The sequence below is a fragment of the Pygocentrus nattereri genome, chromosome 20 (genome assembly GCF_015220715.1).
Source record: "Pygocentrus nattereri isolate fPygNat1 chromosome 20, fPygNat1.pri, whole genome shotgun sequence".
Classification (NCBI taxonomy): Eukaryota; Metazoa; Chordata; class Actinopteri; order Characiformes; family Serrasalmidae; genus Pygocentrus; species Pygocentrus nattereri.
Window position 1 is genome coordinate 25795338 of NC_051230.1, and position 27086 is coordinate 25822423.

The window sequence follows — 27086 nt, forward strand, 5'->3', positions numbered from 1 at the left end:
GCCTATCCCAGCAGTCTTCGGGCGGAAGGCAGGATACACCCTGGACAGGTCGCCAGTCCATCGCAGGGCAGACAGACAGACACAGACAGTCACTCACACCCAGGGGCAATTTAGCACATCCAATTGGCCTGACTGCATGTCTTTGGACTGTGGGAGGAAACCAGAGAACCCGGAGGAAACCCACGCAGACACGGGGAGAACATGCAAACTCCACACAGAGAGGACCCTGATCACCCGGCCGGGGAATCGAACCCAATTAATCACTAGGTGTGTTTTTCTCCCACCACAATCTTCCCTCCTCGCTCCCTCTGTCGGTCTACGAATAAGGAGACGTATTTAGAATAGAATAAGGTAAAAACAAACACTATTTGTTGAATAGAATATTTCTATAGAATCTTGAAGTGAATGTTAACATGTCAACATTAAAACAGATATCATAGAAAACATCAAAAAAAAAAAAAAAAATCAAATTTAACAATGAGCTTTGGCTCTGCTGCCCAGTAAGTGGTAAAGTGTATCCGATGCTAATACTGGCTGAGGCTGCCTATACTTCACCTAGGTCTGTGATAGTACTAGCTGAAGACTACTGTACCAGCTCTGTGTTAGTATTTGGTGAAACCCGCTGTACTATCACTGTTTTGCTACATAATGTATAAATGCATATATAATTCTTGTGGTGAGTCAGACTCTGTTGGGGTGCATTCCCTCTCTTTTTGTACTGCACTAGCATTGGCCTCAGCTGAGTAGCCTGGTACTGCTCGCCTTCACAATGTAGGGTAATTCAAAACCTAGAAATAAGGCAGTCTTTGAAATTTATAGACGCTTACAAGGCGAATGCGACACGCTACACTTTTCTGCTTTTATCTGAAACAACTGGTAAGTACAACCATTTCTCACACTCTCACTCACACACACGCGCACACGCACAATTTCTAAGCCGCTTACCCTTCTGGGTCAGAATTTCAATATTCCTATTAAATCGGTCTAACGATTTAATCAAAATCTACTAAACTGCGAATTAGATCACTGTGTCAAGAAAATAGGGGTTTTTGAAGAACATGAGAAAGAATATTTTTCCCATTTCTCCTCCTCATTCATCCATTTCTCTCTCATGAGTGGTGGGGTTTCCAAAGCAAAGTATCAAGGGCACGCTGTACAGTAAGACTACTTGAGGAGCGTCCCACGCAAAGCTCAATGGGCGCCTATGGCAAGATCTGAAATGATTTATGCGGTTTCTCGCTGCAGTATAGTGACAGTCGGGAGCAGCCCCCGTGGCCATAAATGCTCTCTTTAATAGCCGTTGCATGCGCAGTCGTCGACGCTTTGCTACGCTGAATTAGCCCGCATCGTTTGCAGACATCCTCTCTCGCGAGTGGGCAGGGACCTCAGGTAAGCACACTAAACCGTTTTTACTTCGTTCTCTGCTGATACAGATTATCAACAGCACCATAACCTGTATACTGCGGTGCACAGTGTTCAGTGATGGAGAGAAATGGCATATAATATTGCCATTAATTTGCGTCTTCGACAGATGGTGAAACACCCATCCCTAGGTACATTCCTTAGCCATTCTGGCCAGTAATCCAACGCTTTAATTCTGATCTTTGTGACAAGTCAACACTGAATTCTGACAAATACTCTCATCATTAAACACGTAGATGATGAGAATAATATCGTCGTTATGAATGGACTGCCAGGCACATTGCATCGTGGCTTTAAACGCAGAATGTCTGCTGGTGTTCCATCTTAAAGATGGTTTTCGAGTGGATTTTAATAACGCATCCTCTTTTGCTCCTCTTTTTTCAAAAAAGACAAGATTATGTTTTTGAAGTCAGCTTTCTTACCATGCATGCCAACGCCTCTGACCAGTCATGCTGTACGATGCAAAACAGTTTGCGTTCTCTGGTGTACAATACAACACTGCATTTATAGATGTGAAACGGTTCAGGTATCTGGATTGTATTTGTATTGGATGAACATTAGGAAGCAGGATGCTTTCAAGACAGCATCTTTCCTCTGTAAATAATTTCCTGGCACAAGGGAGGCGTCTCCGTGCCTGGGAGAGTAAGAGGGACCCACACTTTGCTATAGGGTGCCAAAGATGTGTGTTAAATACAGTATCTCGAACGAGTGCTGTTAAAACAGCTTGAAAAGGAAGTGCGCAATAGCATCTTTGTTTGGGATGTTCAATATGTTGCCCTGGAGAAAACACTTGGAAGTGAACAGTAATCCTGTCAAAGCTGATATTTTATAACGTTTCACGACCTCGATCTAAGAAAACCATGATGAACTCAGTTTTCTCTCTTACTGCGCAGTCTTTGCAGACAAAAAGAAAAGTTATGACTGAACAGAAACTATTGTATAAAGGGGTAGAGCACTAAATTATATGTGAATTGTGAGGTTTATATGGTCTAGTTTGCTTTCAACCATTTCTTATAACTTTAATATTATAGACTACACTTCTTCAAAACACTTTTGGAAATCAAACAAATTTAAATCCTTTCCCGGTTTAACTATATATGCTCCACCTACAAATGAAATATTGAATTCAAACCTTCCTTTCTCTAAAGATCATTCTGGGCATCTTTGATATAATTATGAGTAAAATGTGTAGGCATTGTTATGTGTTAAATATTTTTTATGTTTCTTTACTTATAAGTTCTGATGTACAAGCTTCTATTTGTCTTGTCTATGCCCTCAAAAAACCTCTTTTTTCTTCAAAATGTTTCACTTTTATTGGCCCTTGTGTCTTGGTTGGAGAAATTTCATGCATAACAGTTAATAGAATTCGTAATGATTTGGTAGTCACTTTAATACAACGTGTGGAGTGCAAATTCAGCTTGACTACGGACCATTAGCAGGAAAACTGTAAGTGAAGTTGCACATTTCCCTTATTGAAAAAAATTAGGCCTATGTCCTTCACAAACCATGGTAGATGCTTTCAAAATTATTTTACCATATGAATATACAGTTTCTGCATGAAAGGCCAGCAGCTCAAGGAAAACCATAATCAAGGCATGAAATGCATTGGGCTTTGGTGGGTCTAGGCTACTAAAATTAACCACTTATACCCCCTGAATGTCTCAAATTCAAAATTCTGGGCCGTCCCTGGAAATGAAGGTAGTCAGTCTTTTAGAAAACAATAGACACTTAAATACAACGTAAGAGGAAAGTAATTGTTTAGCTGCTTCACATATTAATCTGCAAGCTTTTGTCGTTGGTATTCTCCACTAACTAGAGACTGGCCTACCTCAGGGTGGCACTGTACCAAATAGTTTCACCCAGTAGGTCTTTCATAGCCTAAGACTTTATAATATACCAGAATACATTTGTAAATCTGAAAAATTTCTTGAGTTTGGTGGAAAAGAGTGAGTTTTTTGCTAATTTCTCAAACTGATGACAAAAGAGGAAATGTGCAAGATCTCAATTAATACGTGGAGGACAGCATTACCAAACTAGAAAAAGCATTTCCAGAACTTTTAAACCAAACATTTGCTGCCATTGAAGCTGGCATCAGTGCCGCTATGGCGAGTAAGTTAGCAGCCAGCCTAAACTGGAGTAGCCTGACAACATGGGACCCCCTGATGACCAGGGGGTATTTTGCACACTGGTCATAGTGCTGTGATTTTTACTTCAATAAAGAGCTGACCTTTTTGTTAGGCTTGTTCACTCTCACTGTGATGAACTGGTTTTTCAACTGACAATCGTAAACTTAGAATGTTTTTGGCAACTGGAAGCAGAAATATACTTGACATACCTAATTGGTAAGAAAAACAGAAAAGTGAATCTCTGTAGTGAACAATGACAACAGATGGAAAGGCAAATAAGACTTTTGCACAAGTCTTCTGCTATTCAGATATTTCTCCTTAGCCAAAGACCCAGTAATCTCACATCTCTTTCTTTATTGTAAAAAGTAAAAGTTTTAGTTTTAGTAAAGATCTCAAGCCTTCTGAGCTATCAAAGAGCAGTTCAGCAAAGGCAGTATTGCATAAAGACAGAATTTTTTTTTATCTTGTGTCTGCACAAAAATTGAATTGCAGATAAAATCAGGTGCATTCTACAAACATTTACACATTTCTAGAATGCCCTGGGTGTTGTAGGTACTGCAAGCCTTTCAGTGATTTCAGTGAACAACATCATTGTTGGCCTATAACTGTGCAGCAGAATCCAACAGAACGTACACAGTTTTTAAACTAGAAAAGCACAACACCCATAGTCAGCATTGTGCTGAGAACAGTCTGTGATCCAAATAACATCTGGTCCTATTATGAGAAAAACAACAACATATGATGTAATTGTACACCGACATAGTGTGCAGTTTAGTGCCTTAATCCTCTTTATTTTCTTTTTTTTATCCCAGAGAAAGTTATATATTTTTTTCCTTGTATTTTTGTATTTATATCTACAGCCACTAAATCTGATGAACTCTTGAATGCTCAGCAGCACATAAAAGTATGAAATGCATTTCACAATGGTAGTGCTCAGGCTACCAAAATCATCTTATAGTAACACAATAATTATGATACTCATTGAATTTTCCAGTTAGAACAATCAAAGTTCTAAAAGTTGACCCAAAGCATATAACTGCATTTCATAATGATAGTACTTATCTACTACTTCATGCTATCCTTTCCTTGATCTTTCTCAATATCCCTCAGAATTAATTTGTTTTTACTATTTCATTATTTTTCAAGCTATACCCAGCAAATTCTTGCAGAATAATCATTTGACCAAGCACATGTCTATATTTTATACACAAAATGCTTCATATATGAAAGCCAACTAAAATGTGTTCACAAATCTCAAAGTTTTCCTAGTTTTTTTCTAGTTTTTCTCTTTTCTTCTTTGCAAATTTTTCTTAAAATGATTCTCCTCCAACAGTGCTCTGACCTGCACCTTTCCATTTCTCTATCCATCCATTTGCCCCCATATACTTAGATGGGATGTTTTTATAATGTTCTTATTTTGACATATTTCAAGCTAAAGACCACATTTGCTGAGTGAATGTTATGTCCAGCTCCCAAGTCCAAGTTTCCATGTTCTTGTAATAAGTATTGGCATACCATCTTCATAAATCATACTTTCCACTTCATTCCTTTATTCACATTTTTGCACTCTTACTTATTTCTGACGAATAACCCAGCACTAGACAAGTCTGAAAATGGGATAATGGGCTTTCACTTACAGAACATTGATGGATTGTCACCATGCATAGGGCCAAAATAATTTAAAGGAACGGTCAGTCAAAAGTCAATATAGTCTGATGTACACAAATTTACACAAAACAGTCCATCAGCTAAACATATTTAGTGTCCACATTTTATTTCTTTAATTTAGCATCATAGCTATGAAGCTGACATTGCCAAAAAACAATGGAATACTGGAATAAAAATTAACTTCAAAAGGGATTTCAAACAGTAAAGTGCATTAGACAAGTAAATTGGCTATTTTCGTACATCTTCAAATGTATTTGATGAATTCATGTACATACATTTATTTTTGTGTGATAGATTTCTGACTGCCCTTTGTGTGCACACACATAAGCATATGCATCCTACAGATTAAATTTCTGATTTCTGTTGGTTTTATTTAAGAATAATGACAAACTTGAATTTTAATTGTTTATAAATAGAAATAACAAATTGTGAATGTGATCTAGTATCCATATGTCTATGTGTGGTGTGTGCACATGAGGGGGTATGGCTGCCCAAGGCATTTAGCTAACCTTAATCAAGACCTAGATGTGATTTCTGCCTGTCAGTTTTGGCCTATTTGAACTGGAGACTTGATCATTTTGATATAGAACATGGTAGCAAGGCAAGAAACCAAGAGTATGTAAACAGTGACGTGTAAATTCATCAGCACGTAATGGAAACTGTCATTTGGAAACATACTTCTACTGAAATCCCTAATGTCATGTTTATTGTGCTAAGGGCACAAAAAAAGAAGCTGAGCCAACGTCTCCATACATAAACTGCCAAGTCTGTGCAAAATCATTTGAAAAAGTAGTTAGATTTGATGGGAGCAATGTGAATACTTGTCTCGAAGTCTGTCACACAAACCCACTGTACAATTGCAGTTTAAGTGTCCACTGTTAGGTTGAGTGAAGTTAACCCAGGACCTCACAGGCAATATCTTACAAATTAGATAGACCCACCTACAACAAAGCGGTACACCCATCAAAGCATTTGGACAGTGACACTTTTTTTTTGGTAATTTTGCCTCTGTACACCACATTAATGCATTTGAAATAAAGCAGTCAGGATGTGTTGACTTTCAGCTTTAATTCAAGGGGTTTAACAAAAACACAGCATTAACAGCTTAGGAACTGCATTGACTAATTGGTCAGTTGACTAATAAGCAGTTTCATGTCCAGATGTGGCCTGTTTCCTTATTTCAAGACACATTAAGGAGATAAAAGGTCCGGAGAAGAATTGAAGTGTTGAATATGCATTTCGCAGCAGTTCATGGGATTGATGCTACTGAGAGGCCACGATTAGGCTACAAAAAAAAAACCTATCAGACAGATACTGGAAACTTTAGGAGTCTCTGAGTCAAGAATTTCACATATTGTTAAAAGGAAGGAATAAATTGTCAAGCTAAAAAGGCATGGAAGTCCACTGATCACTGAATTCTTTCTGGTGAAGAAAAACCCCTTCACCACATCTAATCAAGTCAAGGAGATTCTCGAGGAAGTTGGCAACATGAATTCTAAAGTACATAGAGCTATATATTCTGCTCAGATTCAGTCAAATGCTGGAAAACTGACAGGACAGCACTTCACAGTACAGAGGGACAATGACCCAAAACATACCGTGAAAGCAAACCAAGAGCTTGAGGCCAAAATTTGGAGTCACCTGACATCAAAACATTGAGCATGAGTTCACTTACTGAAGACAGAAATGAAGACAGAAAGGCTTACAAACAAGTATCAACTTAATGCTACTGCAGTGAAGGCCTGGAAAAGCATCTTAAGAGAGGAAACTCAGCATTTGGTGTTGTCCATGGGTTCCAGACTTCAGGCAGTCATTGACAAAGACTTTGCATTCAAGTTTTACAAATAATCCTTGTATTTATAATTACATTAGTTTTTCCAATTATTTTTTGAGTCTGTGAAGATGGATGGAATATTTGAAAATGGCTGTATTCCTAAATTGAAATTCCTAAACTGTCAATGCAATATTTTTGTTAAAACCCCTGAATTAAAGCTATCAAATCCATTGTGGTGGTGTACAGAGGGAGGATTACAAAAATGTATTATTTAAATGCCTTAAAAAAACTTCAAATAACTTTTAAAGATGTGATACTGTTAACTTCACTGCATTTTTTCCCCAAATTGTGCCAATAAATCAAAAAAATATGTGTACGGAAGTCAGTGGGGTTGACTGCATGAATAGCTACTGAGAATGCAAATAACAAAATTCCAATAGTTGTGGCAGGCTTAGTAAACAATAGATATCATCATGACTGCATAACTATATGGCTGGTGCATGTAAAGTTAAGACTAGCATCAATAATGATTCTTTTATTTATTTTTCAATTTTAAGGAAAAGAAAAACATATGCAATAACTCAATATCTTTTAAATGAACCCAATAAAAATATTTTGTCTGTCTGTTTCACTGTAGTCATAGTAAAATTCTGTGAATAAGAGTGCTGATGAAAAAGGAAATAAAACAGGGAGTGCAAGAAAGAGCAAGAGCAATTGAGGGAGTTAGCTGATCACAGCATATGGCTTGAGCACACAAGGTGGGGGAGGGGGTTCTATGAAAGGCCTGTGTTCCCATTTACTTACCCTCCTGACAAGTGACGGAGAAGGCTAACCCCCTCAAGCCATAGAAAATAACAATGTTAGCCATAACAGCTAGCTTCATTCAAGCCTATGATTGATAAGTTGATGTTGATTTCTTTCATAACAAAGCTTTTGACTGTTTGGTATTGGCATGGGGTTTCAGTTCTTATGAACTGTTTGTAGCTGATGATTTAGTACCCAGGAGTTTAGTCAAAAGGTCTGAAAAAGCAGGAACATATTGAGACAAGGACATTTAGATATTTGAATAACAGCTTCTAATAAAGTCACACAACTGTTTCCTGGTATTTAATTTGAGAAATTTGCAATGCAAGGTGAGCTGCCCTATAAGCTACTAAATTGCTTCAGCATGCTGCAAAGAGCTGCCCAATCTGCACACATAAGGTGCCATGTGAGCAAAAACAGAAAAAAAAATGTCTGTTTAAAAACTTGTCTGAACAAATCTTAACATATTTCTGCTGGACAGATGTCTTTTGGGGTAACAGATATTTAATTGCAGTTTTTCATGTCACTCGTTATTGCCTACCTTTCTGCTGCCTTTCATTTTGTTTACATTATATGTCTTCATCTTCCCTTTCATATTTTTTGGTAATTGGAGTTTAAAGCTGAAGTTATTAGTTGACTCAAAGAAAAAAAGTGAATGAAAAATTATGTTATAATGTTTTATGTATTTGTAATTTGACAATGATAAACAACAGGTTATATTCTGTGCAAGTCATGTCAGTTTTATGAATATCTTGTTTTGGTTAAAAAAAGGAAAAAAAGAAAAAGATGTCTGCACAGGCAGTTATTATGAAGCATATTCCCAACATGGAAGATTGACTAGATTGAGATTTTTATGATATGGAAAATGACTTTTGCATACAACTTTATACATAATGTAAACATTTCTGTAAGATTACAAGTGCAGGAAAAGGAATAAATTGAGGATATTTTAGCACAGTAACGTGGTGCCATCTAAAAATTCTAGAGCACAATAATGCATCAAATTTCAATTTGAAATATAGGCCAAATCTTAAGGCATCAAAAGCCATTTTCTTAGAATAAAAAACAAAAGAAGTTGGGACACTGTACAAAATGGAAATAAAAAGAAAGTGCAATGATCTGCAAATCCTATATTTATTTGAAAACAGTACAAAAACGGCATATCAAATGTTGAAACTGAAAAATGTAATTGTTTTTTGAAAAATGTATGACCATTTTCAATTTCATGCCAGCAACACATTCCAAAAATGTTGGGATGGGGCAACAAAACACTGGTAAAGTTGTTTAATGCTAAAAAACACACCTTAAGGTTAATGGGCAACAGATCAGTAACATCACTGGATAGAAAAAGAACATCCCAGAGAGGCTCAGTGTTTTAGAAGTTAAGATGGGGAGGGGGCTGACCACTCTGTGAAAGACTGTGTAGGCAGATAGTGCAACAATTCAAGAATTATGTTTCTCAACATAAAATAGCAAAGAAGCTGGGGATTTCATCATCTACAGTACATAATATCATTAAAAGATTTACAGACTCCAGAGGAATCTTTGTATGTATGGGACAAGGCAGAAAGTCAGTGTTGGCTAGCCAAGATCTTTGTGCCCTCAAGTGGCACTGGATTAAAAACAGACTTGATTCTGTAGTGGAGATAACTGCATGGGCTCAGGAACACTTCTGAAAACCACTGTCAGTTCATCACTGCATTCATAAATGCAAGTTGAAACTCTACTATGCAAAGAAGAAATCATATGTAAACAGGACTCAGAAATGCTGCTGCCTTCTCTGGGTCTGAGCTAATTTGAGATGGACTAAGTCGAAGTGGAAAAGTGTTCTGTGGTCCAATGAACCAAAATATGAAATTCTTTCTGGAAATCATGGACAACGAATCCTCTGAGCTAAAGACCATCAGGCTTGTTATCAGCACACAGTTCATAAGCCAGCATCTGTGATGGTATGGGGGTGCATTAATGCACATGGCATGGGTGACTGGCATATCTGTGAAGGCACCATTAATGCTGAATACAGGTTTTCACAACATTTGTTGCCATTCAGATGATGTCTTTTATAGAAAAGGCCTTGCTTATTTCAGTAAGACAGTGCCAAACCACATTCTGCACATATTACAACAGCATGACTCTATATTAAAAATGTTAGGGTGCTAAACTGGCTCACCTACAGTCCAGTACTGTCACCAACTGAAAACATATGGCACTTTATGAAATGGGAAATACAAAAAAAGAGGTCCTGAACTGTAGAGAAGTTGAAATTCTATATCAAGTTAGAATGGGAAAACTGTCAAAGCTGCAGCAATTGGTGTCCTCAGTTCCCAAACGCTTACAGAGTGTTGGTAAAAGTACAGTGGTAAACATGTCCTCATCAAAACTTTTTTGGAACCTGCTGTTGTCAAGAAATTCATAAAAAAAAAAATCTCAGTTTTAGCATTTGATACATCTTTGTCCTATTTTCAAATAAATAGTGTTTACATAATTTGCACATCAGTGCATTTTGTTTTCATTTACATTTTGCACACTGTTCCAACTTTTTTCAAAATGGGGTTTTGTTTGGAAATATTTGGAAAAAAATGTAAAACTTCTTAACCAACTGTTTTCACCCCCAATTTCACTCCAAAAAAATTTTTCCACCCCCAGACTCTCATGACTGAGCAGAGAACTATCTTGCAGATCTTTTTTTGGTATGTTGTTTATATTTGGCAATAGAATTTGTTCCTTTTAGAGAAGTTAGGTTTATGCACAGCCACTTTTCTGATATTTGCATTTAAAATTCATATTTGAAATATGAAATGTTTTGCTATTTGTTTTTTTTTCCAGTTTTTTTCTTTGTTCTCTATTATACTGTAATTTCATTGTACACTTTCATAGTATTTTCAAAATGCTTTCCACTAAAAATGGTATCAGGTCACTAAGTTGGAAGTAACAAGTTAATGCTTCACACTCAAGCCCAAAGTCAATATTGTCAAGTCTCACGTCAAGTCCTGAGTCTGTACAGGCGAGTCTCAAGTCAAGTATTCCTAGTCTTTCAGTCCTAAACAAGTCAGTATGCATTCTTCACTAAGCCATAACATTGAAAGGTAACAATAATACTTTCTGTGTGGAGTTTGCACCTTTCCCCGTGTCTGTGTGGGTTTCTTCCAGGTGCTCAGGTTTTCTCACACTGTCTCAGGATATGCAGTAAGGCCAAGAGGACACTAAATTGCCTCTAGGTATGAGTGTGTGTGTGGATGTATATGTCTGCCTGTCCTTCGATGGACTGGCAACCTGTCCAGGGTGTATCCTGCCTTCCGCCCACCCAGGTTGGTGGCTGACTATTTGCCACTTCTGGTCCACATTTGGACCACCTAGATTACTGTCCTGCACACAAGCTTTAACTACTTTTTCAATCTACTCAAACATTTAAAATGCACAGAGATGTTTATTTTAGAAAATAAACTTTATTTCTAAGACAAATATTACAAACAACTGAGAGAAAAAAATAATGACTAGGCCTGATATAAAATGTTTTATAGAAATTGTTGCTGACCCTGTAGTAGATTAAAATTATTTATTAAAGTAATTTACAAAGTATAAGTAAATATAGGAGGAAGGAAAAATCAGTAAATTTGACTGTGAGCAATGATAAGTGGAATTTTGTCTATTACTCTGCTTAACCGCAAGCTCCTACCACAACCCAGAAGGACAAGTGGCTTAGTGTGTGTATTGAACTTCATTAAAAACACTATATTTTAAGATAATTTGATGGTTTTTGGGAACATGAGGCCCACTAGATTAAAATAAAAACTAGCTTAGCACTAAAACTAGCTCAGCCAACTACAACGACATTTGAATTGAATTTAAACAACAACAGAAACCAAAATAATAGAACTTAACAAAGTTGACAGAAAAGACAGCAAAATGATAGTAAATTTAGTTTAGAAGTAAAAACTTTTTTGCCAGCACCTTATTAGAATTTTTCATTCTACCTTAAATGGTGCAGCAGTTACATTCTAGCACCATCTGCACCATTTAAGATGGAATGGTAAATTCCAATATGAAGTTAGTGAAGTCAACTTCAGCCTCGTGGTGAATGTTAGGCTCATTTTACCTACAGATGCTGTTAAAAACTCAAATAGTGAGAACTGTGATTCTTTGGTTCTTTGGTTCTTTAGTTTTGCTGCCATGAGGAAAATGGCCAGTTCGCTTTATGTGTTTCTCCAGTAAGAATGTAAATGCTGATCAGGGTTGGGATAGCTACTGAAAAATGAGTAGTTAGCTCTACTTCCCTAAAAGTTGTAGCTAACTACAATTTAGCTACTTTTCCAAACAAGGTATTTGCTACTTTTTAGTTACTTTTTGAAAAGAATTGCGCTACTTTTTAGCTACTTTAAAAGTGAGATTTGCATGTTTGTATATCTCCACACCAAACTAGTCCAACTGATAGTGTGAACACGACACTGCATTTAATCATGTCCCAGAAAGAAACATACAAGTGAAAGGCTGCAATTATACAAAAAGATCACCAAAAAGTGTAACCAACGATCAAACTTACACAACCCAATGTGTGATATCCAACAAAAATGAAGAATAAAAGCAAAGTCAATCATTCAGACTCATTGTGCAAAGCATTATCAACTGTTGAAATAAAACTGCTCCAATTTCAACATATTAGCAAGATCTGTAAAGACATAACATTCGGAGTCCTTTCTTAAACTTCAGTAACACTTTAGCCTCAAAATTCTCATTATTGACCCTGGCTGTGTTTGGAGTGAGAATCAGGCCTGAATAATCTCTCCGCTGTTGCAGAGCTGTTGTGGCTCCACAGGAGAAATAGATTTTTAGGTAAAATAACATAATCCTCCTTTACTGTAAAATCATTATAACACACAGTTCTAACACAGTTTTCACAATAAACGCTGGATTTAATGCATAACTGCTAATTCACCAACCTTTGATCCTGAAGACTGACGCGCAGACTGCCGGACACACAGCAATGCTGGTAAGGCAAAGAGAAAGATTTAAGACGAACATCGATAATTTGAGATGGACTTATTTGCAATTATAAGCACTCAGCTGGTTTCTTCATAAGTTTAATGTGCAGCAACTCACAAAGCTGAAGTCACTTCTCTTTCTCCTGCTTGAAGGTCGTTGGTTTGATTCCCTTGGCTGACAGTCCATGACTGAAGTGCCTTTGAGCAAGGCACCTAACCCCCAATTGCTCCCTGGGCGCTGTGGATAGGGCTGCCCACTGCTCTGGGCAAGTGTGTTCACTGCCCTCTAGTGTGTGTGTTCACTAGTGTGCATGTATGTGGGTGTTTCACTGCACAAATGGGTTAAATGCAGAGGTCTAATTTCACAGCATGCAAACATAGTGACAAATGGTTCAATTCAATTAAAATTAAATTCAATTAATTCAATTAAATTCAATTAATTATTGTTTTTTGCAAATATTCACTCATTTTGAATTTGATGCCTGCAACACGTTCCAAAGAAGTTGGGAAAGGGGCATGTTTACCTCACCTGTAAAAGGTGATGTATGTGTTACATCACCTTTCCTTTTAACAACACTCAATAAGTGTTTGGGCACTGAGGACACTAATTGTTGAAGCTTTGTAGGTTTTTTCACATTCGTGCTTGATGTACAACTTCAGTTGTTCAACAGTCCGGGGTCTCTGTTGTCGTATTTTGTGCTTCATAATGTGCCACAGATTTTCAATGGGATTTAGATGGCAGTATATGTTGCTCCAAAACCCAAAACTTTCAGCATTAATGGTGCCTTCACAGACGTGCAAGTTACCCATGCCATGGGCACTAACACACCCCCATACGATCAGAGATTTGCGCTGATAACAATCTGGACAGTCCTTTTCCTCTTTGGCCTGGAGGACATGACGTCCATGATTTCCAAAAACAATTTGAAATGTGGACTCGTCAGACCACAGGACACTTTTCCACTTTGTGTCAGTCCATCTCAGATGAGCTCAGGTCCAGAGAAGCCGGCAGCGTTTCTGGGTGTTGTTGATATCTGGCTTTTGCTTTGCATGGCAGAGTTTTAACTTGCACTAGATGGAGTGACGAACTGTGTTCACTGACAGTGGTTTTCTGAAGTGTTCCTGAGCCCATGTGGTAATATCCGTTACAGAATGATGTTGGTTTTTAATGCAGTGCCACCTGAGGGATCGAAGGTTACGGGCATTCAATGTTGGTTTTCTGCCTTGCCACTTACTTGCAGAGATTTCTCCAGATTCTCTGAATCTTTTGATGATATTATGGACTGAGGAAATCCCTAAATTCCTTGCAATTGCACGTTGAGAAATGTTTTCTTAAACTGTTGGACTATTTGCTCACGCAGTTGTTCACAAAGTGGTGAACCTCACCCCATCCTTGCTTGTGAACGACTGAGCCTTCCAGGGACGCTCCCTTTATACCCAATCATGAAACTCAGCTGTTTCCAATTAACCCGTTCACCTGTGGAATGTTCCAAACAGGTGTTTTTTGAGCATTCCTCAACTTTCCCAGTCTTTTTATTGCCCCTGTCCCAACTTCTTTGGAACATGTTGCAGGCATCAAATTCAAAATGAGTGAATATTTGCAAAAAACTCTAAAGTTTATCCGTTTGAACATTAAATATCTTGTCTTTGTAGTGTATTCAATTGAATATAGGTTGAAAAGGATTTGCAAAAACTCAAATTCTGTTTTTATTTATGTTTTACACAATGTCCCAACTTCATTGGAATTGGGGTTGTATAATGCTTATCTCAAACCTCTGATAAGCACATTTAACTGAATAAGCAGCTCCATATCAAAATTAGAATGAATGGGAGGATATTTTATCCAAGAGTTTATCCAAGAGTGTGCTGATATATATCTACTGCTGTTTCTCATTTCAAATCCTTAACCTATCACAACAGTTTCACAGCTACAGAGTAATATTCAAAAAGTAGTTTGAGTAGTAGTCAAAAAGAAAGAAAAGACAAACATGTTCTGTTTATAAAGGGGTTGCTTTAGTCATGGAGTGAGTTATAGAGAGTTCTGCTTTCCCATGAGAGATGTTTTTGTGTCAATAAAAAATTAGCTGGAAGCACACATGTACAGAAACTGTCTATCAGGAAGTGCATGGCCAGTGACTGAGATACTGTCATTAGCTGCACTGTGCCAGAGCCTTTCTTCTTCGTTTCCTGCACCCTCCCTGTGAGGGATGCAAGATTTATTGCCATATAAGCTTTGCTGAAATATGTTAAATATAACTTCCCAAAGAACATACACTAAAATTCAAAAGTTTGGACACAGCTACTTAGAATAGAACTATACCATAGAATAGGTTTTAATTTTTCATTTATTTTCTATTTATCACATTTTAGAATATTAATGAAGACATTAAAACATACGAATAGGTTCATATAGAATCATTCTAATCAGATTTTTTTGGCCATCTTCCAAATAGGATTATTATACCCTGCTTTCCCATCACAACACAGCTGACTGGCTGAAATGCATTAAAGACAACACTACTTAACTTTTAACAAGACATGATTGTGGTTTTAACTCTTAGTCCTACTAAGAAACAGCTTTTTAAACAGTATTTGCATTTTTTTGTTTTGGGCATGCTTTGTTGTTTTTAGTTTTGGACAATACTTTTATATATCACTTTTTCATGTTTATACTAGCCTTAAAAACATTTTGAGCATAAGCCTTTCGATCAACATGCATTTAAGAAAATTTAAAAACATACAATAAGGGGTATACAAACTTTAGAGTGTACTTCTGGTAGAATACACATGTGCAAACTGTCTCATTTATCACTTCTTAATGACCTCTTTCACAAACACATCAGTGTGTACGGTAAGCAACTATATATAATGGCAACTGTAGCTAATAGTCTGAGGCTGAGGTGATTTGGCCATTGAAAGATGCTCTAAGGTTCACATCTGAGCTTGCCTTTATAACAACCAGCGCTGAAAAAATACACAGAACAGGAATGAAAGCTTTCTTTTCTTGAGATTAATTTCTACTCTACTGTTGCCTGTATGATTGCTAAGCACTTGTATCATGAGTTATTTGTGCCATCTGAGAAAAAGTGCACAGCTTTAGCAAACAACAATGATTGAATAATGAATTATATCCACCTCTACATGTATTGCCCTTGGCTCATTTAGTAAAACCATTACATTTGTATGACAAAGCAGTATGCTGTAAGTTTTGGTAATAGTGTTTTAAGAAGAAAATGAGATTTTGTTGTTACTATGATCATCGATAGTGGCTTTGAAAAGGTATAAACTGTTTGCTTTTGATAGGATCTGAAATAGTTTCATCTCAAGAGGATGCCGGAATCAGCAACATTCCTGGCCCTTCTCTTACATTGTTTTATAATGATTTGGAACTGGTGATCCTGAGCCTTAGACAGATGGTTGGGCAGATGGCTCTCCATGCTCCTATTTTATCACACAGCATAGGATAATATGAATTCTCTGTAACCAAAGGGAGACCTGTAAGAACTCTTCTAACCTCCCACCCTTCTTTTTTTGAGCTGCCGGTAATCACAGACAAAACATTGACCTCTGTGGAGACTACTAAGTCTTGATGGCTTGTGGCTATAAAGCAGTTCTTTCTTAGAAGAAATTGTGGTAGATCAGATTGGATTATTCAGTATCAAGGAGAATACTTGAACAGGGCACTGAAAAGGTAAAAAGTACTCTCCTGATAAATGTGCACACAAAAAGAAAATGTAAATATTGCAGGCCATCTCTGGAAAAGGGAGCAAGGCACAGCTTTCATTTATTAAATATTACTATTTGTTCATTTCAGTCAAGCTTTATGTGGAATAAGTAAGGGCAGGAGCCTCTGCCTTACCCTTTTAGGTGTCAGCATGAAAAAAGTTAAAGTGATAAAGAAAATTTACACACATTTTGCACATTGTGAATTTTATAGATAACTGCATGCCATTTAGTGTGAGGAGCTTCATAAGCAAATCTATTCAAGATTACTTAACAACTTCTCTTGGTTTGAGACAATTGTGTCATGATTTATGCCTGCACTTACCATGATACGTTTTGTGGCATATATTCTTCCGTTACATGTTGGTTATGTTATCTCTGGTCCAAGACTTTGCAAAGCATCATCAGATACTAAACATGTCTTGGCTGATTAATTATTGTAACGTTTGACCAGTAAGCAGACGCTTGCGGTTATAAAACAGAATAAGCTTTACTTATGGATTCAGGCAGATATATCGTCATCAATACACAGGCATGGGTCAGTTCCAAAGTAAACCACAAAACAAGTGGGGAAGTAGGGAAAAGCAGAGCAGAGTCCAAAACACAGGCAAAAAAATCCAAAAACAAAATATCCAAAAAACCAGGCAACGTTACAAAAGGGGAAATCCAAAATCAGCATAAACAGGAGAAAAAACACAAGGTCAAAAACACATGAGAACAAACCAGAATAAATGCTCAGTAGATTCACTAGGATTGCAATACCTCACAAAGTAACCTGTCTAAATCCTGGGCTTATATATTAAACTACACTAGTCATATGACTCGAGCACACAGATGAACATCATCAGTATTCAGGAGAACTTGAGCAGTGCTTGCCTGCTGATGATCTTCCCAGAATCAGGTGATGAGGCAGAGGACTCTGGGAAGTGTAGTTCCTAGGCTGACTGGCCGACTACGTGCCAATTACATTTGGGGGAAATTGTGTAAATTTATGCATAGTTTTTCACCAAACTATAATCAAACATCCCAGCAACTTATTTCATTTAACTAATTACCCTACTATTTTAGCATGAACATGTCTATTTTTTCAAGAGTAAATAATGTTTTATTACACCTTAGTTTTGGTAAAAAGATGTTGAGATTTATAAATGTCAGCAGAGAATCTGTGAAAGGTAGCTGAGTAGAATATGTCATAGGGAGCTGAACAGAAAGTGTGACACGGAATCAGAAAGAGTTTGCATCAATGAGCCAAGTGGCTGGATCCAAGTCAATGGCTGAACAGGTTGGATCTTTAGAGATAAGATAAGAGATAAGACAAGGTTTTATTGTCATTCGCATCACATGTGGTATATGAGGTGGAACGAAATACTCAAGGTCCCAGTTAACTCCCAAAAGTAACAATAAACAATAAATAGTAACATGCAGGTGACATCAGCATGGAACACAGCAGCCTGACTATGAGGTAGAAGGTGTACATATTAATACTGGTAATGTATAAAGTGATATGTATAAAGTGACATGTGTAGGGGTGATATAGTAGAGGTACTGATTCAGTACAGCAGCAGAGATAAATAAGTGGACATGAAGTGCCATTGCAGTGATTGTCTAATTGGAATTTAAGAGTCTTACTGCTTCAGGGAAGAAGCTGTTTCTCAGTCTGGTTGTTTTACTCTTAAAGCTCCGCAACCTCCTACCTCAGGGGAGCGGAACAAAAAGTGTGTGTGCTGGATGAGTGGGGTCCTTCATGATGCCAGTGGCCCTTTTCCTGCATCTGGAGGTGTTAATGTCCATGGTGGTGGGAAGGCTGACTCCAACAGTCCTCTGTGCAGCCTTAACCACCCTCTGCAGAGCTTTCCTTTCTGCCGCAGAGCAGCTTCCATGTCACACTGTGATGCTGGAGCACTGAACGCTCTCCACCACACATTTCAGAGCACATCCACAGAATAACTTTGAGGCTAAGGGTTCAGTAGCATAATCAACATAAAATATTCTTGGTTTAAAGCTGGATGTTTGAAGCAGTGAAGTTTGGAGTGCTGTAGTAGCTGTGGTCCTTTGGATTGTGGGTGGCTTGGCTTGGGCAAAGGGCTGAGCGGCAGGAGAGGCTACAGGCAACACAGCATGTGAGATCATAGTTACAGTCTTAATGGCTTTGGTAAACCCTTTTACTATAGATGGGTCAAACTAGAACTGAAAAAGGGCTATGGATCCCACAGATGTCTAGGTCCATCCAATCTTCTCCAAGGAATCTTGAGGTCTTCATGCAACTTGACATCTCATGATTGACATATTTCTTTTTTCTGAAATGCGGTGTTTTACAAAAAATAAATATAGTGAACATTGGAGATCCCCTACTGCTAGGATATCCCATTTGGTCATCTAAGATTCAGGAAGACCTGGGAGGCTAGGGAGTCGTGGCTCCCAGTGTCAGACCAAGTTTGATCTGGGATTGAAGGGAACCTAGTAGCTTTAGGAGCTACAGTAACTAAGAACAAAAGCTGGTCAAGTCTCTGGAGCACCTCATCAAGAGCCACAATTTAAATTATTTCACCTGACCCTGCTTAAGGAGGGCTTGATAATTAGTTGAGAAGCTGGTTCTGGTGTGTGAGAGGTGGGATTACTTGAAACTGTGCAGAGTTAAAGGGTTATTTCAAGTAGTAACTGCACTGAATCACAGAAATGATGAAAAACAAGCATCTGAAATTGCATATCCATTAAAGTGCCCTTCTTATACATAATAAGATTAAATATTTAAAAATTTGGTAAAATGACACTAATGGTAATAGGAAATGTATCAAAAATAGTAGGGGAATTGTAGCCTATGTGGGGAAATACTATTACTCTTGTCATTGTACTTGTACCTGGTTGTTTGGGAAACATTAATGATTTTTAGCATTCATTGAGGGTTATTTGCTGTAGCATCTTACTCTAGTAATTAACATTGATTATAGTAATCAAGTAGCAAAGCCCCTCCCTGTCTGTGTGATGCTACACAAACTCTGCCAATCAATGATTTGTATTCTCATCCCACCCCTGTTTCTGCCAGCACTTGAATCTGCTTTGTATGCATAGCAAGGTCTAAGGCAAATGAGCCAGTAATCAAAGTGCAGCGCAATGCCTTAAAGAGCTAGCCAAAAACACTGCATATGGACTAGGCATAAGGTAGTCCTTTGGGGGTGGACGCAAAGATGTGTATAAATAATTAAGAAGTGCTGAGTGATGTTTTCCATTTGCAGTGAGGAAGAAAAAAGTAAAGTGGTTCAGAAACATCAGACACAGTGATTTAATTTAGCATCCTGCCCCTTTTTTGCTGAACCCACTTTCTTTGATGCTATGTCTTACTGTTAAATGTAATTAGCTGAGGAGTTGGAAGCTGGATGAATTGGATTAGCTAATGGGCTGGAATAGCTTTTCCTGTGCTATAGCAGAAAAAAATGCAAAATGTGAGTCCTATGACCTCAGAAACCAGTTTTGTATATCAAAAATGTAAAATAGTCATTTACATCTGAAATTGTAACAAAATTTAAATGATGAATGTAGTGAAGTGGGGCAGTCATGGGCTGGAGGTTAGGGAACCAGCCTTGTGACCGGAAGGCTGCTGGTTCGATCCCCAAAGCCGACAGCACATGACTGAGGTGTCCTTGAGCAAGACACCTAACCCCCAGCTGCTCCCCGGGTGCTGTAGATTGGGCTGCCCACTGCTCCTGGCAAGTGTGCTCACTGCCCCCTAGTGTGTGATTGTGTGTGTGTGTGTATGTGCGCTCACTAGCGTGTATGTGGTGTTTCACTTCACGGATGGGTTAAATGCGGAGGTGAAATTTCCCCCTTGTGGGACTAATAAGGGTCACTTAATAATAAACAACTGTACCGCTATATAGATTTTCTAAACTAAATCCAACAGTGAACCTTGTACAAGTAGCTATGAATTAGGGCAAACTGTGGTGGCAACATCTACTTTACAGTTCTTTATCGTCCCTCCAGTCACTAAAAGCAGGCTCTAAAAAAGAAAGACTTAATTTATGGACTTGATTTGTGAGAGAAAATATTGTCGCCGTATGTTATTTTCCTTTCTAATGTAATTCCCTCAACATATGTTATTCTCCTGTATCTGTTATTTTCTTATAATCTCAACCATGTTCTTTGTAGAGCTCTAGCAAATGGTCTTTTGCTTGCCAAAGTGGTGATAACTGTCACACTCTCACCTTTCTCCCATCTCTGTTTTTATGTTTAAATGACCCTTCATCTCACAACCTTCTCACCCCCCCTCATCTCTACCCCTTACATCTCTATTCATATCCCCATCTACAACCCCCCCTTCCCCCTCCTTAGTTTTCAATGTATATAAGGTCCTTTCAAAATATTCTTGTTAGACTGGACTGCTCACCGAACTAAAATGGACTGCTGATCAGACTAGACTGGTGACACACTGATAACCAAGCTGCGCCCATGCATGATCGTCTGCATGCACGTGAATGAGACTAGACTCCTGATCCTGCTGATTGACTGTTGATCGACCAAGCTGTACCCATACTCTGTATGTGGAAATAAACTCCAGTCAACGCCGATGCTCCAGTCTCCTGACTCTTCTTGTCGAATTTCCAACATTTGTAATAAAAGGACAAAGGACCCCATGACATAATCAAAGAGGATTTGTTCTTTTGATTCATCTCTCATCTGTTAGTCTCAAGGTTACACAGAAGCCAATTTCTTTAAGATGTATCTTACTGCAATTAATAGATGATTTAGAAACTAGATGAATTGGAATTAGCTGAATATCATGCATAGATGTGTTAAACCAAAACAGCAGAGCTTGGGCTTCTAAGGTTAGATTTGTGTATCACTGTTGTAAATAATAATTTACTTCTGAAATAATTACTAAATATATGTTATAACTCATCGACAATAATGACATGAATAAAATTAGCTTTGTTATTTTGACTCAGTTCAGACTCATGTGTCTCAGTCACAAGGTCTTTGCCTTAAGATTTCATTCTTAATCCTACGTCTGAGATTAGTTTGAACTTGTAATGTAAAGGCTAGAGTAAAAAAACACATGATATAAAATTAAGCATCAGATCGAGCTTCAGATATTTTGAGATGATACATTCTCTGCAAACAACATGCAGTCACAATACCAATGAATGTTTAATTAAACAAAGCCAACATTGATTTTAGAATCTCATTGACCTATTTCAGAAATTTCACTTGCTGAGTTGAGAAGAAGAGGAATTCTGCCGCTTTAAAGCAATCAAATCAAATAAAATATATTTGTATAGCGCTTTTTACAACTGATGTTGTTACAAAGCAGCTTCACAGAATTCCAGTAAAGACAAAGTTTTAACATGAATGTAAAAACCCCCAGGTGAGCAAGCCAGGGGTGACAGTGGCAAGGAAAAACTCCCTCAGAGCTGAGGAGGAAAGCTTAGGAGGAACCAATGCTCACTAGGGGGGACCCATCCTCCTCTGGTCAGACTACCTAAAAATTTATTATACTACTAATATTAATAGTAGTAGTATTAGTAGTATTAATAGCTAGGAGTCCATGAAAACTTCAATATAGGGTGGGCAGCTAGTCCAAGGCAGGTGGCGGTTGCTGGGGCGTGGGTGGCTGGTCTGAAGCGGGTAGCAGGAGAGCTAAACAGTCAGTCATCCATCAGTGTCCAGCCAGACAGGTGGCCAGTTGTTTACTCAGAAAAAGGTAGGGAGATGGAATTAGTTTTGTTCTGTTTGGGTGTCTGTAAAACCAAGAATGTGAACATTTCCAGAGTGTGGCTAATGACTCCGGTAGATCTGACTATGACAGCTTAACTAAAAGGAGAGAACCAGAAGGACACACAGACATGGCAGCACTCTGAAACAGTTTGGCATCCCTCCGGTCCACTGTCCACAAACCTGAGTGAGCGCATGCGAGCGGTGGGGTGACAGCACCAGCGTATACGTTTACTATAATTCCCTGTGTCCATGGACCCCTGGCTCTCCTGCCTTTATCTAAAGGCAAACAATTAACTACCAAAAGCTAAACTGAGTTTTCAGCTTAGATTTGAAGAGTCCCGAAAATTTTCTGGAAGATCATTCCAGAGTTTGGGGGCTTTATAAGAAAAGGCTCTTCCCCCAGCTGCAGCCTTATGAATTCTAGGAACTAATAAAAAGTCGGCACTCTTTGATCTGAGTAATCGTGGTGGCTTGTAATAGGAAATAAGGTCTTGCAGGTATTCAGGAGCGAGCCCATTTAGGGCTTTATAGGTCAATAAAAGAATTTTGTTATCAACATAGCCAATGAAGTGATGACAGAACTGGACTGATATGATCAGATCTTCAAGTTTTAGTGAGGACCCTGGCTGTAGCATTTTTAACTAGTTGAAGTTTGCTTAAATTCCTGCTAGTGCATCTAGTAGTGCATTACAATAGTCTAGGTTTGAAGTAACAAAGGCATGTACTCGTGTTTCTGCATCATGCAGGGATAAGGCATTTCTTATCTTGGCAATGTTGCGAATATGTACAAAAGCTGTCCTAGTGATACTGCCTATGTGTTGATCAAATGAGATCAAAGATTTAAAATTAAATCTGATAATTAATCTTTTGGACCCAGAAGGAGAACCTCTAGTTTGGCCAAAAGTCTACACAATTTAACAAACATTTCGCTGCTCCACAGAACATGCTCTCACAAAGGTTTATATTCAGGCAGTGTCACCAAATGCCTAGTGAGTCTGTTGCAATGTTGCTAAGATCATCATCATCATCATCATCATCAGTTATATTTATATAGCACCTTTCCCATGCTCAAGGATGCTTTCAAAGACCATCAACACATTAAATAACAACACATTAAACAAAAGGACAATACAGGTAAACATTCAAGTATAAACAGAACAAAGGTAACACAGTGAAAACAAGTAAGTCTTTAATAGAGATGAAGATATGAAGAATGAAGATAGACAGGTTGCATCCCCAATAGGCTGGAGGAGTGTATTCCATAACTTGGAAGCTACTACATTAAATGATCGACCACCCATAGAAGCCAATTTAGGAACATGAAGAAGGTCTAGATTTAGAACATGAAGAAGGTCTAGATTTTGTGATCTCAAAGTACATGATGGGACATAAAGATGAAGAAGCTCTGCCAAGTATTGAGGAGCCAGACTGTGCAGAGCTTTATATGTTATAAGGAGAACTTTGTACTGAACACGGAATGTAATGGGCAACCAGTGAAGACTCTGAAGAACTGGGGTGATGTGGTCATTCTTTTTTGAAAAGGTGACAATCCTAGCAGCCTAGTCAGGGTTTTGACAGGGAGGCCAGAAAAGAGAACATTGCAGTAGTCTAGCCGTGATGTCACTAATGCATGCACAAGGGTTTCGACATCAGCTTGACTGAGAAATTGCCTGAGGCGAGAAATATTGCGAAGATGGAAAAATGCTGTCTTAACAACGGAATTGATGTGGATGTCAAAAGAGAGTGTAGGGTCAAAAATAACTCTGAGGTTGCGAACATGGGGACAGCATCTTGCTGCTGCTTTCTCAGCAATACCAGTCAATGGTGCTCCAGCTGCCTGGACAGCTGTGATATGCATCGTAGATGACACAATCCACACCACGCCCTTAGCATGGCATGATGCACTGTGTCTCGAAAAGTCCCTGCACAGGTCTCAGATGCCTTGTTGCCTCAGCTGCATCAGCTTTGTGCCTCTCTCTGCCCTAGCACAACACCTACCCCTGACCTGCTCACATCTGTTTGTGCTTGGGTCACTTAAAGGACTTTGTGACAACAAACCATGTTTGTCTTTCTGCTGGGGGGATGTGTTATGTTTGCACACAGACTTATTAGCACTAGTGGCGGCAGTGCAAGCGATGCCCCTGTAGGCCTAGCTATTAACTAGAAGGGCTAATTGAAAGAGAGAGCCAAAAGGTAACAAATACATGAAGGCTCCCTGAGATGTCAGTGCCTCTGCTCCACTGTCAACAAACCTCAGAGCAGCAGGATGACAGCACTGACATTTTACTGTAAAGCTCTATAAAAGATCTCTTGTCTAATGGGAAAAGCTAATTACCAAAGGCTTGGCTAAACCAGTAGGTTTTTAGCCTAAACTGTGTCTGAGGCTCAATCAATGAAGGATAATCTGGCTGTAGCAATCTGGACTAGCTGAGGCTTGTTAATACTGTTACTGAAACATCTTTATAGTAGGGCAATGAAGGCATGAACTAGTGTTTCTGTAGAAACAGTGCATTTCTTAATTTGTCAGTATTTAAAATATGAACCGAGTAACCTAGTAATATTGCTTAAATGTACATCTAAAGATAGACTGGGATCTAATATGGTGGCAAGATATTTCACAGATGGACCTGATGCAACTGAGAAGTTATTAAATGACACTGTTACAAAGCTCTTTCTAGCAGCTTTTGGACCAAGAAGAACAATATCTTGAAGTTATTTGACATCCAGTCTTTTATGTCTTTTACACAATCCTCAATCTTATTAAGCTGAAATTTATCATCTGGTTTGGCTAATATATACAACAGTGTGTCAACACCATAGCACTGGAAATTGTTTGTATGTTTACTGATAACAATATTTGGTGATAGTACATATATGAACCAGGAAAGAACTATTTGTGTGTACTCAGCAAAGATATATTTTCTTGGTCAGAAAATAATAATACATCATTTACAATTTTGTTATTGCTGTCTGAGGCTTAGTGTAGACAAAAAATTTTTATGCATGTGATTTCTATGCAAGTAGGAACTTAGTTATTGCACCACAGCTTTCTCTGTGGGAAGATTTAATATATATAACATTAAGATTTAAGGCTTATTATTGATAGGGATCTGAATTAGGTTACTTAGTTAGAAGTTTAATTGCTAATTGAAGAGTTTTTGCCATGTAACCATTACTAAAAGAAGATTTTACTATTGATAAGAGAGGCTTTGTTATTTCTGGTAAACATTTCTTTGAGTAAAGGAATTCGATATAGCATGCAAACAGGTTTGGAGATGTTTACAAATTTCACCTACATCCTTTCAACCCCACCCCCACACTCAATAGTGCAAAAAAATAAACTAGAGCTGAGAAATAACTTCAATTAAAACTTGTCCATGTTTGTGTTAGCAGAAACAAATGTAAACAAAAAAAAGATTAATTCTAAGTTAATATGCAATAGTGTATTATTTCCTGCTTATATTTGTGCACATTTTTGTAGAGATCCATTCCATTGTTCTTTGATTTTTTTTTTATCTGTCTTAATTTGTCCATTGACATCTCTTAGTGTACTCACTCGTTTCTGTAATGTATTTTTGATCTCAAATATCCTCTATGCATGTTTGTTCTCATTTTCAATACAGATTTACAGATGTTGTTGTAGTATTGGTCCGTGTCCTTCTTGACACCTCTCTGAAATTCACAATTCGGTTCCCTTTGATTTAAGTGTTTGGTCTTACAGCAAGACATACAGTTCAAAACATAATATGAAGTTCAAGTAAAATTGATAGAGGTTTTGTAATGACAAAGTTAATGTCTGGAACTAATTAAAGATACGTTTGTAGCACCTGAAACAAGTTATTTGTGCTCAAGAACCTAGTAAAATTCTCCACAGCCATGACTGCTTTTGAATTTAACAAGCATCTGATTGTGTTTATTGCAGCTAAAGAATATGCAATATAAAAGGATATGAATGTTCAATAGCTTTGTTGATTAATTAAATTTAAAAATATTAAGCAATAAAAAAAATTGAATGCCAAATCTGTTCATTTAGGCTCGCTTTCATCTAGTAGGTTTTAGCTAATATTTTATGAAAAGCAATTCTTTCCCCGAAGCAAATGAAGAATGATATTGATGGTGGTAATGACAGCATAAATCGAATATCTCCTTTTCATTTCCTTTCTTCTCTTCCTTGTGCTCTTGTTTCTGTGTGGCTTGGCACTGTAGTGTTAGTGATGGACTGAATACTCTGTTAATCTTCATAAAAGCATCTGTGGAGTTCTAGTGGAACACTATATTGTGGTAGAACCGACTAATTCTTGGTGTATATACAGACATCAGAAATGTAGACTTTGGGTTCAGTAAATTACATGGGATTTACATTTATGGCATTTGGCTGACACTCTTATCCAAAGCGACTTAGAGTTTGATCATTGTACACAAGTAGGCGAAGGTAGTGTTAGGAATCTTGCCCAAGGACTCTTATTGGTATAGTGTAGGGTGCTTACCCAGGTGGGGGATTGAACCCTACTCTACAGCATAGAAGGCAGAGGTGTTAACCACTACACTACCCCAACCACAGATGGGATCTCTGTTAATAATTTTAGAACTGGATTGTCTTTTATGAAACATTGATTAGCCTGTGAGAACAAGTCATTTGTCTTGCTCAGATTCACATCATACTGGGTTTTGTCTTCCTGTGCTTGACATCTGTATTCTTATAAGTTAATCCAACAAAATTAATAAATAAACCAAAATGTTATAAAGTGCTTCTAAATACATCATCATCAAAAGCTCATCAAAAGAGTTTACATAAGAACCCACTGTAAGTAGACGTGTTTCATTTCAAAAGCAGCAATATGTTGAACACATACATTGGCACTGAATGTAGCATCTGATTAA

The 27086-nt window shown here is 37.9% G+C and overlaps 1 protein-coding gene across 5 annotated transcripts in view; it reads left to right on the forward strand.

Annotated features, from left to right (window-relative positions):
* Positions 1–743: 743 nt before the first annotated feature.
* Positions 744–27086, forward strand: part of rph3ab (rabphilin 3A homolog (mouse), b) — a 60070-nt gene continuing 33727 nt past the window's right edge. For 3 of the 5 annotated variants that reach the window (XM_037531726.1, XM_037531728.1, XM_037531729.1), the window contains exon 1: positions 1146–1389. The gene's annotated coding sequence lies outside the window, so the exon portion shown is untranslated. Of the gene's footprint in view, positions 877–1145; positions 1390–27086 lie in introns of those variants that run through there. The other 2 variants (XM_037531727.1, XM_037531730.1) reach the window with 2 other exon arrangements.